The sequence below is a fragment of the Chiloscyllium plagiosum genome, unplaced genomic scaffold (genome assembly GCF_037043375.1).
Source record: "Chiloscyllium plagiosum isolate Xiang-an unplaced genomic scaffold, Cpla_swu_hap1 HiC_scaffold_38, whole genome shotgun sequence".
NCBI lineage: Eukaryota > Metazoa > Chordata > Chondrichthyes > Orectolobiformes > Hemiscylliidae > Chiloscyllium > Chiloscyllium plagiosum.
Window position 1 is genome coordinate 48997905 of NW_028270176.1, and position 13630 is coordinate 49011534.

The following is a 13630-nucleotide window of genomic DNA, read 5'->3' on the forward strand; positions in this document are numbered from 1 at the left end:
GTACCTGTAGAAGACACATAAATAAGCAGAATGGGAAATTAGACTGATGCTGTGAGGGTTACACATGTAGAATGGCAGTGAGCCCACAGAGATCTGGAAAATTCCAGTCTCCATTCCTGGCCTGTGCTGCCTCATCTCTCTGAAGCAGAGAATTCTGTTTGCTCAGGATCTGGAGTAGCTGCAAGAGTGAGACACTCTGACAGAGGCAGCAATTAGACGCATACAGTGGGGGATCCCACATGGAGAGATACTGAGTGATATCACCAGAGTTCAAGATCAAATAATTGTGCAGGAAGAAAGGGTTTTGATTCATGTTGCACTGGGATGCGCAACCTGTGAGCAGGTGAAGTGATGGCCTAGTGGCATTATTGTGAGGCAATTTATCCAGAAACTCAGCAAATGTTCTCTGGACACAGGTTTAAATCCAGTCGATGCAAATGATTGAATGTGAATTAAGTGCTTCAAAAAAGATGTAATTAAAAACCTGCAAGTGAATATTAAACAATTGCTGATGTTAAGAAAAATCCATCGGGTGCATTCCTGTCTTTAGTGAAGTAATCTAAGATGGGACTGGGATATCACAGGTATTACAGAAACACAGCTGAGGGTGGGACAGGACAGGCAGCTCAATGTCCCAGGGGACAGATGCTGCAGGAAGGACAGAAGGGGAGCTGAGAGAGGAGGAGAGCTGCTGGTTCTGACTGGGTGAACCATCCCAGCAGGACTGAGAGAGGATATTCCTGCGGGACCGCCCAGTGACGCTGTCTCCGTGGGATTAATCAGTAACAATGGGTCTTCCCTTTCCTCTGATTGTTCTACAGACCCCGAGAGCCCCGCCCTCCTGCACCTTGACCTTCTCAAGATGGCGGCCCTCAGGCCCGCGCTCCCTCTTCCCTCAAACAAATGGCGGCCGTACCCTGGGCCGCTTCCCTGATCAGAGACCGCCTCCTCCTTACCCGGGCCTGGAGGGTCTTTTTCGGTTTTTGTTTACCTCTATCCAGGACTTGTGAAATCTCTCGGCTCCTTTCTCCCAGCGAGGCTCCCACACACCGACCCCAAGCGCCGCTCTCTGAAGCCGATCGCAGCCGCTGCCGGAGAAAGCAGCTCCATGTCTCTCTCTTTGCTGATCTTGTTTGCCTCATAATCTAATATGATCCATTTTGTCCTGAGTGAGGGACAGGAGTGAGTTTCTTGTTAAGGTTTTGTCTGTTTCGATGGAATGTACTTTTTTTGAGTGATTTACACTGTTCCTTCAAATGTTTTCCACTGTTCATTTACAGACACATGTTTCAGTCTGTTTAGCCTGTTTACCTTGGTCATTTCTCCTGTCAAATGTACACAATTGGCTATTTTTGTTTTTCATTGTAATTTGTCCTTTCTGTGATTCACTCTAAAACTTTATATTTCTTTAAACTGCACTTTATCACAATTTCCCGGAGGATCTCTCCAGGTGACATTACTCATTCACTAAGTTTCATCACACAACCATCGATCTGACATAGTTATGTCCCTAGCTAGTTGCACAATGTGTTATTCAAAGAAACACTGAACAAAATTATCTGTACTCCCCTTCCACTATCACTGTTGTCAGTGTGATTGTCCCAGATTATGCGAATATTGAAGTTTCCCAAAATTATCACAATATCTTTGTTAAAAAATTCCAATTAATTCCTGTTTAATGCAGTGATGTGCAATGAAATGCTGTTCGGCGGCTAAAACTGTTCTACTTTTTCTGTCCTTGGCAAGTAGTAGCCAGAATTTACATTCCACTCTACTTCATAATCTGCAGCCAAATGCTTTCTCTGTAATGCCTTTGTTATACATTATAGTTCTCGTTGTGCATTTTGCCTGAGTTTCTGCAAGGTTGTGAGCTATTTAGTACTTATGTTCACCTTTTGTTCGTCCTGTAACCACGTCTCCCTGGTGTCTAAATCTCTTTTATCTCTGTGTCACAAATCCATCCAACTTATTGCAGAGGCCTTGTCCATGCGAAAAAAAAGACATAATTTACTCTTTCCCACAATGTCCTGTCACAAACCTATTCGCTGATGTACAGGTTAAGTTAAACTCTGTCTCTTTCGGTTCCTTTCTGCTTGTCTTCAGCCAAATTCCCATGCTGTTCCTCTGCTTCACCTTTTCTCTTTGGATTTGGAAAGCTCCTTTCACCTGAACCCTGTCCCTGCGTCCTCTCTGTCAGTTTAAAGCCCCGTCCACAAACCTACCAACATGATTTGCCAGGACACTCTTCCCAGCACGGTTCCAGTGGGTCCATTCTAATGGATTATTTTTTTAAAAATCAGCTATGGGATGTGGGTGTCTCTGGCTGATCAGCCTTTCTTGTCCAGCCCTAGCTGCCAGTGAGCTGAGTAACTTGCTCAGCCATTTCAGAGGGTAATTGAGAGGCAAACACTTTGCTGTGGTTATGTAGTGCAGACCATGTTAGGATGGGCAGATGTCTCTCTCAGAAGGACAAGTGTTTGGGTTTTTGTACATCAGCAATGGTCTCATACTTACATGTGGATTGTTAATTACTATTTTTAAAATTATTGATTTCAAATTCTACCATTTCTGTGGTGGGATTCAAACCTTTCTCCCCTGTACATTAGCTGAGGTTTTCGATTCGTGCTCTAGCAGTTATACCACTCGACCATCACTTCACCTGCTCAATGGTTGCCCATCCCTGAACACTGACACCAGTGCATCATGAAACTAAACCCGTTCTTCCAACACAATTGTTTGATCTTGATAACTTGCTGCACTCTGGTGATATCACTCAGTCTCTCTCCATGTGGTATCCCTCACTGTGTGGGTCTAATTGCTGCCTCTGTCAGTGTCTCTCGCTCTTGCAGCTACTCCAGATACTGAGCCAACAGAATTCTCCACTCCAGAGAGACGCAGCAGCACAGGCCAGGGATGGAAACTGAGATTTTCCAGATCTCTGTGGGACACAGTGCCATTTTCCATGTGTAACCCTCACAGCATCAGTCTATTCCCTCCTCAGGCGACTCTCTGTGTGGAGTTTGCACATTCTCCCCGTGTCTGCGTGGGTTTCCTCCGGGTGCTCCGGTTTCCTCCCACAATCCAAAAATGTGCAGGTTTGGTGAATTGGCCATGCTAAATGGCCCGTAGTGTTCGGTGAAGGGGTAAATGTAGGAGTATGGGTCTGGGTGGTGTACGCTTCGGCGGGTCGGTGTGGACTTGTTGGGCCAAAGGGCCCGTTTCCACTCTGTAAGTAATCTAATCTAATCTAATCTAATTTCCCATTCTGTCTATCTCTCTGTCTCCTACACGTACTCAGGAAAGTCCTGACTCAATCGACTTCCCAACTGCTGGGTGTCTCGTCAATCAACACATTGAAGATGTTTGGTCAGCCAGAGAGACAAAGGGCAGGGAGATCTGGAGCCTTCAATAAATCCTGGAATGAGGTAAGATCACTCACAGTGCACAGAGCAGAGAGCAATGAGAGGGCTCCAAACATCGGCCAACAGTACATGACATAGATACACTGCTGGAGGGGGAGCACAATACAGACATATCCCAGGCTGAATCCCTGCCCATAATGTAAGGTCTGTTGTACTAAGACTAACCACACTGCAACACTGAATCTATGTCATATCTTGGTGACCAATGTCTTCAATAATTTTTTAAATCCTATAACAGTTGCTGTCTTTGTAGCCTCCTCCCTTCCTTATAGTCACTTCACTAATTTGCAACGTACTGCATTCCAGCCTACCATCCCTATCGCTGTAACCTGCTTCAGTGTCTACAACATGCCTTATCTCAGTAGTCTCCTCCTCTTTAACTGGATACAGAGTCATGTAGCACGGAAACAGAACCTTCACGCTAACCCATCAATGCTGACCCTGATTCTGATACTAAACGTGTCGCATATGCCTGTGTTTGGCCCTTATCTCTTCAAACCTTCTCCTCTCCATATATCTCCCCAAATGTCTTTTCCATGTTGTAATTGTACACATTTCTCCCATTTCCTCTGGCGGCCCGTTCCGTCTATGCACCATCCTCTGTGGCTAATGTTGCTGCTCAGCTCCCTCTTTAAATCCTTGCTCTCTCACCTCCTGTTTATACCCTCTAGCTTTGGACTCACCTACCCTTGGCTTTTCACCTTACTGAGGCCCCGCATGGTATTATAAACCTTTATAAGGTCAATCCGTAGCCTCCTCTGCCTAAGGCAAATATTTAGGACAATGTTACAAATGTCTCCAATTCATATCAAAGCTCTGGAGAATGAAGGAAAGTGTGTCAAATACTGCTTTCACCACCCTGTCCAACTGCAATGTCACTTCCAGGGAACAACGTAACTGCACCCCTTGGTCTCTCTCTGTTCGACAACACTGTCCAGAGCCAAACCATTAACTGTGTTAGTCCTCCTTGATTTGTCCCAACAAAACCCAACACCATATGTCAACTGCATCTTTAATTCCTTGGTCCACTGGCTCCATTGTTCAAGAGCCCCTTTGATAACCATATTCACTGCACACGACGCTATTAATTTGATCATCTGCAAACTTACTAACAGTGACTCCTATATTCTCAATCAAATCGTTTATGTCGATGATACATATCAGTGGATCCAGCCCCGATCACAGCTGGTCACAGGCCTCCAGTCTGAACAACAATCCCCTTCCACCACCCTCTGTCTCCAACTGTCAAGCCAATTTTGTATCCAGTTGGCCAACTCTCCCTGATCCCATGTGATCTAACCTTCTGAACCAGTATATCATGCTGAACCCTGTCAAAGGTCCTGCTGACTTTAGTGTAGACAATGTATGGTCATCACTTCAACAAAAGCAATCAAGTTAGTGAGACCTGACTTTGTACACACAATGTTAGTGAGACCTGACTTTGTGCTGACTAGCTTTCATCAATCCTTGCCTTTGCAAATGCATGTAACTCCTACCTGGCAGAATCACTTCCACAACCTACCCATCACTGACATCTGGCTAATTGGTCTTTAGTTCCCTAGCATTCCATCATAACGTTTCTCAAAAAATGGACCAAAACTATATTCTTGTCATAGTTGTACAGTATGGAAACAGACCCTACATTGGTAGAAAAGATAATCTCAAACTAAACCCATCCCAGCTGCCTGTTGCTGGCCCATATCCTTCCAAACATTTCCTATTCACGTACTTATCAAAATGTCTGAAAAACGTTGTTATTGTACCCGCATCCACCCCTTCCTCAAGAACTTCATTCCACACTCAAACCGCCCTTTGTGTAACAATTTGACCCTCAAGTCATTCTTTTGAAGATCTCTCTCCACTAACCATAAAAATGTGGCCCCTTCTCTTGAGACTCCCCCATCCTGGAGAAAATGCAGCTACCGTTAACTCTATCTAAATCTCTCATTATCTTATAAACTTCTACAAGGTCACGTCTCAATCTCCAGGCTCCTGTGAAAAAAGACTCAGCATATCCTGCCATTTTTCAGAACTCAAGCCTTCCATACCCAGCAACATCCTGGTAAATCTCTTCTGAACCCCCTGCAGCAGAATAAAATCCTCCCTATAACTGGGCGACCAGAACTAGGCAGAGGATTGCAGAAGAGGCCTCACTAATATCGGTACAATCTCAACATGACGTCCCAAATCCTTCCACTCAGTTGACTGAGCAATAGTCAATCATGTCAAGCACTGCCTTATCCATCCTGTGATGCAAACTTCAAGAATGATGTACCCAGAGGTCGCTCTGCTCTGAAACACTAACCGAGGCACTAACATTAATTGTATAAGCTCGACCCTTGTTTGTTTTACCAAATTTATTAGGTTGCATTTATTCAAATTGAATTCCCTCTACAGTTTTTCAGCTCATTCACTCATCAAGATCCCTTTGTAATCTTAGAAAACCTCCTGCACTGTCAACTATTCCACTCTCCAAACTTCCAGCCCATCTCACGTGTCTGTCAATTGTACAAATACCTTTGCTCGGGGCTTCACAATTTCTTCCCTAGCATCGCCTGTCTTACAGTTAATCAGGTCAGGCAGGATCCAGGGAACAGGAGAATCGACGTTTCGGGCATAAGCCCTTCTTCAGGAGTGAGGAAAGTTTGTCCAGCAGGCTAAGATAAAAGGTAGGGAGGAGAGACTTGGGGGAGGGGCGTCGGAAATGTGATAGTTGGAAAGAGGTCAAGGTCAGGGTGATAGGTCAGACTGGGGTGGGGGCGGAGAGGTCAGGAAGAAGATTGCAGGTTAAGAAGGCGGTGCTGAATTCGATAGTGGTTGGGTTGGTTGGCCCGGGTGTCCCAGAGGTGTTCTCTGAAACGCTCCGCAAGTAGCCGGCCTGTCTCCCCAATATAGAGGAGGCCACATCGGGTGCAGAGGATGCAATAGATGATGTGTGTGGAGGTGCAGGTGAATCTGTGGCGGACATGGAAGTTTCCTTTGGGGCCTCGGGGGGAGGTGTGGGCGCAAGTCTTGCACCTCCTGCGGTTCATCCACTTCACCAACACCTTCCACCCCGACCTCAAATTCACCTGGACAGTCTCAGATTTCTCCCTCCCCTTCCTCGACCTTTCTATTTCTATCTCAGACGACCGAATCAACACGGACATCTACTACAAACCGACTGACTCCCACAGACACCCGGACCAACCAACCCAACCACCCTGTGACTCAACACTTCAACTCCCCCTCCCACTCCACCAAGGATATGCAGGTCTTTGGACTCCTCCATCGCCAGACCACAACAACACGACGGTTCGAGGAAGAGCGCCTCATCTTCCGCCTAGGAACCCTCCAACCACAAGGGATGAACTCGGATTTCACCAGTTTCCTCATTCCCCCTCCCCCCACCTTGTCTCAGTCAAATCCATCGAATTCAGCACCGCCTTCCTAACCTGTAATCTTCTTCCTGACCTCTCCGCCCCCACCCCAGTCTGAACTATCACCCTCACCTTGACCTCTTTCCACCTATCACATTTCCGACGCCCCTCCCCCAAGTCCCTCCTCCCTACCTTTTATCTTAGCCTGCTGGACAAACTTTCCTCATTCCTGAAGAAGGGCTTATGCACGAAACGTCGATTCTCCTGTTCCCTGGATGCTGCCTGACCTGCGCTTTTCCAGCAACACATTTTGAGCTCTGATCTCCAGCATCTGCAGCCCTCACTTTCTCCTTACAATTAATCAGGTCCTGGGGCTTTCCATACCTTTGTGTTATAAAGCTTCCAGCACCACCTCTTCTATAACATGCATTCTTTTCAAGTCATAGAGATGTACAGCATGGAAACAGACCCTTCGGTCCCACTCGTCCATGCTGACCAGAAGATCTAAATACATCCATCCCATTTTCCAGCATGTGGCCCATGTACCACTAAACTATTACAATTCATATTCCCATCCAGATACCTTTTAAATGTTGTCATAGTATCAGTATCTGTTACATTCTCTCAGTTCATTTCATACACGCATCACCTTATGCATGAAAAAACTGTTCCTTCAGTCCCTTTTAAATCTTTCTCCTCTAAACCTAAACTTATGCCCTCTAGGTTTGGACTACCTAATCCCTGGGAAAAGGCCTTGAATGTTTACCCTATCCATACCCCTCATGTTTATATAAACGTCTGTCAGGTCACCCCTCAGTCTCCGGTGCTCCAGGGAAAATTACCACAGCTTATTCAGCAACAGCCCTGGCAACATCTTGTCAATCTTTTCTGAGCACTTTCCAGTTTCACAACGTCTTTCCTAGAGCAGGGAGGCTGGAATTGCAGAGAACTCCAATTGTGGTCTAACGTGTTACTCTTGTTCCCTGAGTTCCCCAGTCTTTGTCCACGGTAAGTTCTGGAGTGAAAAAGTTGTTTAGGGTCTTAGCAAATATCCTACAGTTCCACACATCAATTGCCTCATTGATCTTTAAGGGCCCTTATTTTCTCTCGAGTTACTCTTTTCTCAATATATTTATACAATCACTTTTGGATTCTCCTTATCCTTCTCTGCCGAGGCTATTTCATGTACCCTTTCTGCATTCCTGATTTCCACCCACAGTGTATTCCTACAGCCCTTGTGATCCTCGTGGATTCCCTTGACCAAGCTGGCTATACATGACATGTGCCTCCTTTTCCTTGACCCTTGACCAGACCCTGAATAGACAGCCAGTGTTTCCGATTGCTGTCAGCATTGAGCTGCACACAAACAGGAACATGCTGGTGGTGATCACTCAATTTATAACACTTTTAAAATATTCTCACTTGCCAGACTTCCCTTTCCCTGCAAATAGACTCCCCAATCACCTTTTGAAAGGTCCTGGCTAATACGATCAAGATTGATCTGGCCCCATTTTATAATTTGAACTTGTGGACCAGGCCTGTACTTTTCCATAGCTATTTTCAAACTAATAGAACTGTGGTCACTTTGGCTAAATGCTTTCCCACTAAGCCTCAGTCCCTTTCCGTACCTTATTTCCCAAGGGGAGGTCAGGTTTTGCTGTTTCTCTTTTCAGGCCATTTACATATTGATTGGGAGTTTTCTGGAACACAATTACCAAATTCCTCCCTTGCAAACACTGAACACTGGCACTTCCAGTCTAGGTTTGGAAAGTTCAAAAACCCCTGCCATAACATCCCGATTATTATGATTGGTATTTGAGATCTCCCGATATATTTAGAACATAGAACATAGAACAGTACAGCACAGAACAGGCCCTTCAGCCCACGATGTTGTGCTGACCACTGATCCTCATGTATGCACCCTCACGTTTCTGTGACCATATGCATGTCCAGTAGTCTCTTAAATGTCCCCAATGATCTTGCTTCCACAACTGCTGCTGGCAACGCATTCCATGCTCTCGCAACTCTCTGTGTAAAGAACCCGCCTCTGACAGCCCCTCTATACTTTCCTCCAGCTAGCTTAAAACTATGACCCCTCGTGTTAGTCATTTCTGCCCTGGGATATAGTCTCTGTCTATTGACTCTATCTATGCCTCTCATTACCTTGTATACCTCAATTAGGTCCCCTCTCCTCCTCCTTTTCTCCAATGAAAGGAGTCCGAGCTCAGTCAACCTCTCTTCATAAGATAAGCCCTCCAGTCCAGGCAGCATCCTGGTAAACCTCATCTGAACCCTCTCCAAAGCATCCACATCATTCCTATAATAGAGCGACCAGAACTGGACGCAGTATTCTAACCAAAGTTTTATAGAGCTGCAGCAAGATCTCACGACTCTTACACTCAGTCCCCCTGTTAATGAAAGCCAAAACACCATATGCTTTCTTAACAACTCTGTCCACATGGGTGGCCATTTTAAGGGATCTATGTACCTGCACCCCAAGATCCCTCTGTTTCTCCACACTACCAAGAATCCTATCCTTAATTCTGTACTCAGCTTTCAAATTCGACCTTCCAAAATGCATCACCTCGCATTTATCCAGGTTGCATTTCATCTGCCACCTCTCAGCCCATCTCTGCATCCTGTCAATGTCCTGCTGCAGCCTACAACAGCCCTCTGTACTGTCAACGACACCTCCAACCTTTGTGCCGACTGCAAACTTGCTGACCCATCTTTCAATCCCCTCATCTAAGTCATTAATAAAAATTACAAACAGTAGAGGCCCATGGACAGATCTCTGTGGAACACCACTCACCACAGACTTCCAGGCAGAATATTTTCCTTCTACTACCACTCACTGTCTTCTGTTGACCAGCCAATTCTGTATCCAAACAGCTAAGTTCCCCTGTATCCCATTCCTCCTGACATTCTGAATGAGCCGACCATGGGGAACTTGCCGGAGTCCATATACACCACATCCACAGCTCGACCCTCATCAACTTTTCTAGTCACATCCTCAAAAAACTCGATAAGGTTTGTGAGGCATGACCTACCCCTCGCAAAGCCGTGTTGACTGCATTTAATCAAGCCATGCTCTTCCAGATGGTCATAAATCCTATCCCTCAGAATCCTTTCTAACACCTTGCAGACGACAGACGTGAGACTTACTGATCTGTAATTGTCGGGGATTTCCCTATTTCCTTGCTTGAAGAGAGGAATTACATTTGCCTCTCTCCAGTCCTCAGGTACGACTCCAGTGGAAAGCGAGGATGCAAAGATCTTCGCAAGTGGCGAAGCAATTGCATTTCTCGTTTCCCAAAGCAGCCGAGGACAAATCTGATCTGGTCCGGGCCTGGCAACTTGTCAATCTTAATGTTTGACAAAATTTTCAGCACATCAGCTTCCTCTATCTCTATCCATTCCAGCATGCACACCTGTTCTGCAAAGGTTTCATTCACTACAAAGTTTGTTTCTATTGTAAAAACAGAAGCAAAAAACTCATTTAGGGCTTCCCCCCACCTCCTCAGACTCCACACACAAATTCCCTATGCTATCCCTGATCGATCCTACTCTTTCTTTGACCATTCTCTTATTCCTCACATAAGTGTAAAATGCCTTTGTGTTCTCTCTTATCCGTTCTGCCAAGCCTTTCTCGTGGCCCCTCCTGGCTTTCCTCAGACCATTTTTGAGCTCCTCAGTTTCTCATATTTGTTCCTCAGTCTCCTACTGATTATTAGGCGTCAGCAGTACGGTCGTGTCAAAGTGATGACCCATTCTTATTTCTCAGTTCGACTAACATAGCTTCACTGGGCGATCCCACAGGAATATCCTCTCTAAGTACTGCTGTGATGATTCATGCAATCAAAACCCACCACCACACATCCTCTCTTGCCTCCCCTTCGATGCTTCCTGCAGTCCCTCTACCTTGAAACAATGAGTTGCCAGTCCTGCCCCTCCCTCAGCTGTGTTTCTGTGATAACTATAATCTCCCAGTCTGATGTTCCAGTCCATGCCCTGGGTTCATCTTCCTTAGCTGTCAGGCCTCTTGCATTGAAATACATGTAGTTTAATAACCAGTTTTTCCCCATTCCATGCTGTGTTCTTGCCTGCCTTGTCTTTTGAAATCACTCTCTTTAACTTGTGTACCAGCTTCAATCTTCTTTCTGGCCTTATGACTGTTTAAGGTCCAACACCCTGCCAGACTAGGTTATATCCTCTCAAGCATCTCTAGCAATTCACCCCACCAGGATATGGGTCCCCCTCCTGCTCCCAGTTGAGGTGCCTTTCCCACCCTGTCTCCCTGTGCTGACACCTTCAGGGATCTATGGACTTGTCCACCAAGATCCCTGTATTCCTCAGTACTCCGCAAGGACCTACTTTTCATTATGTCTGTTCTTCGCTTATCGTACCTCCCACAGAGTATTACCTCACTTCGATCAGAATCTCCTGGGATTATCATCCAATTGACATCGGACTGCAGACGGAGACCATCCTACTCACTGTGAACAACACCCTCACCTTTCATGTCATCTGCAAACCGACTAATGATACCTTCTGCTTTCGCTTCAAAGTTACAATTTGACAGAATAAGCAGCAATGGTTCCTGCACAGATCCCTATGGTACACCCACTGGTGAAAGTATGCTATCCACCAATTTTACATCCAATTTGCGAACTTGCCTTGGAACCCAGTCCTTTTGGACCAGCCTTCCATGTTGGATCTTGTTTAAGGACTTATTCAAGTCCATGTAAACCACATCATCTGCACTTCCCTCATCAAGATACTTAAGCACCATTTCAAAAAACCTAAACTGAATTTCTCAGACAGTATCTTCCTCTGCCAAATCCGTGATGGCTAAACCGAGTTGATCCTTACCTTTGCAAGTGTTGATTCATCCTCACAATTGTTTCCAATAATGTCCCTTCCCATGCTGTCAGACTATCTGCTCTGTAATTACCTGCCCTACCCCTGCTGTCCTTCTTAAACAAAGGAACCACATTAGCGATCCTCCAGTCATTCAGCACTTCACCTGTGGCCAGCAAAGTATTAAATATATCCACCAGGGCCCCAGCAATCTCTGGGTAATTAGCATGGGGTCAAAGAATGCTGGTCTAGGCAGTGACACCCACATCCCATGAAAGAATAAATAAAATACATATGTCCCTCCTTACCTCTGACACACCTCACAGCTGCAGCAATCCTTACTGGCATTGTAACACCATTCAGGTCCTGACCACTCTCTGTAACACTCTCATCACCTCCAGCACCTTCACCTCTCCCTGTTCCTATCGTGTCATTAAACCCTGACAATGATTCCCCTTCCCACTGCCCTCCCCCTGCTCGCAGACCCTTTACAATCCCTTCAAAATTTACTCCTAAAACACTCTCTCATTTCAGGATTTTAAGTACTTTGTGGTGATCTTCTCAGCCTGATAATCTAATATGATCCATTTTGTCCTGAGTGAGGGACCGGTGGGAATTTCTTCCTGAGGTTTGGTCTGTTTCAGTGAAATGTCCTTTTGAGTGTTTTACACTGTTCCTTCAAATGTTTTCCACTGTTCATTTACAGACACATGTTTCAGTCTGTTCAGCCTGTTTACCTTGGTCAGTTCTCCTCTCAAACTCATGTAGTTGTCTATTTTTGTTTCTAGTTGTAGTTTGTCCTTTCTGTGATTCACTTTAAAACTTTATATTTCTTTAAACTGCACTTTATCACAATTTCCCAGAGGATCTCTCCAAGTGACATTACTCATTCACTAAGTGTCATCACACAACTGTCGCTCTGCGATAGTTATGTCTCTAGCCAGTTGCACAATGTGTTAATCAAAGAAACACTGAAAAAAAAATTCTCCGAACTCCTCTTCCAATATCACTCTCGTCAGTCTGATTGTCCCAGATTATGTGAATATTGACGTTTCACTAAATTTTCATAGTGTCTTTATTAAAAATTCTATTGAATTCCTGCTTATTGCAGTGATGGGCAATGAAATGCTGTTCGGTGGTCTAAAACTGTCCTGCTGCTTGTGTCCCTGGCAAGTAGTAGCCAGAATATACATTCAGACTTACTCTACTTCATGATCTGAGACCAAATGCTTTCTCTGTAAGGCCTTTGTTATCCATTATTGTTAGTGTTACCCATTTTGCCTGAGTTTCTGCAAGGTTGTGAACCATTGAATATTTATGTTCCACCTTTTGTTCGCCCTGTAACCACAATTCCCTGGTGATAAATCTCTTTTATCTCTGTGTCACAAATCCATCTACCTTAATGCAGAGACTTTGTCCATTAAAATAAAACATAATTTACTCTTTCCCACAATTTCCTGTCACAAATCGATTTGCTGATGTACAGTTTTAATTAAACTTTGTCCCATCTGTTCCTTTCTGTTGTCTTCGGTCACATTCCCATGCTGCTCTGATGCTTCACCTTTTCTCTTGGGATTTGGAGAGCTCCTTTCACCTGAACCCTGTCCCTGCGTCCTCTCTGTCAGTTTAAAGCCCTGTCCATAAACCTACCGCGTGATTGGCCAGCACACTGGTCCCAGCACGGTTCCAGTGGAACAATATGAATGGATTTTTTTAAAAATCTGGTATGGGATGAGGATGTCTCTGGCTGACTAGCCTTTTTTGCCCATCCCTTGCTGCCCTTGAGCTAAGCAGCTGGCTCGCCCATTTCAGAGTGCAATTGAGAGGCAAGCACTTTGCTGTGGGTATGTCCTGCAGACCACGTGAGAGTGAACTGTTGTCTTTCTCTGAAGGTCAAGTGTTTGGATTTTTATCAATACTTATTTATGGATTGTTAATTCCAATTTTTAAAACATATATTCATTTAAAATTCCACCATTTGAAATGGTG

At 45.0% G+C, this 13630-nt stretch overlaps 2 long non-coding RNA genes across 4 annotated transcripts in view; one reads left to right on the forward strand and one right to left on the reverse strand.

Moving 5' to 3' along the window:
- Window positions 1-13630, reverse strand: part of LOC148139494 (uncharacterized) — a 1679690-nt gene that overhangs the window by 555873 nt on the left and 1110187 nt on the right. The window lies entirely within an intron of this gene.
- Window positions 965-13630, forward strand: part of LOC148139498 (uncharacterized) — a 55369-nt gene continuing 42703 nt past the window's right edge. The window contains exons 1-2 of the long non-coding RNA XR_015753649.1: window positions 965-1182; window positions 3299-3425. This is a non-coding gene — a long non-coding RNA (uncharacterized LOC148139498). The remainder of the gene's footprint in view (window positions 1183-3298; window positions 3426-13630) is intronic.